Raw genomic sequence first — 530 nt, 5'->3', positions numbered from 1 at the left:
TCTCTCATGATCGATTTTCTCTCTCAAAAAAAGGTCTATGAATCCTGTTTCGAGTCATGCCTTCATCTTTTAGGGGTTCATATTGACTCTAATAAGATGATCCGAAATTGCTTTGATATCCGTGCTGTATGTCAACCTCATCTGATCGTATCAAAGATCTTTCAAATTTATTATTAAAGAACCCTATTGATTGATCTTGACTTTAATTCGACCTATGCTTCATGATTTCTTGATCAGTCACTTGAATCTGACCCTCAGATATGAGATCCTAAATTGTCCGGGTATCTGGATGGTCCGACACATCCGGACAACAGTCCTCTTTCCTTATGATTTAATCTTATTATATTTATGAATAGAAATTGATGATGATTTGATATTTTAAATAAGATTAGCTGATTCTTTTAATAAAGTCTGAAGATCTAAGATGAACGAGGTAAGTGGATCTTATGCTCCTTATTTATTTTTAAATGATCATATTTTTTATGCAAGAATTTGTTATTAATGAAATCATATTTTTAAAATAAGGATCG

The sequence above is a fragment of the Elaeis guineensis genome, chromosome 9 (genome assembly GCF_000442705.2).
Source record: "Elaeis guineensis isolate ETL-2024a chromosome 9, EG11, whole genome shotgun sequence".
Lineage (NCBI taxonomy): Eukaryota > Viridiplantae > Streptophyta > Magnoliopsida > Arecales > Arecaceae > Elaeis > Elaeis guineensis.
This window is presented reverse-complemented; position numbering follows the sequence as displayed.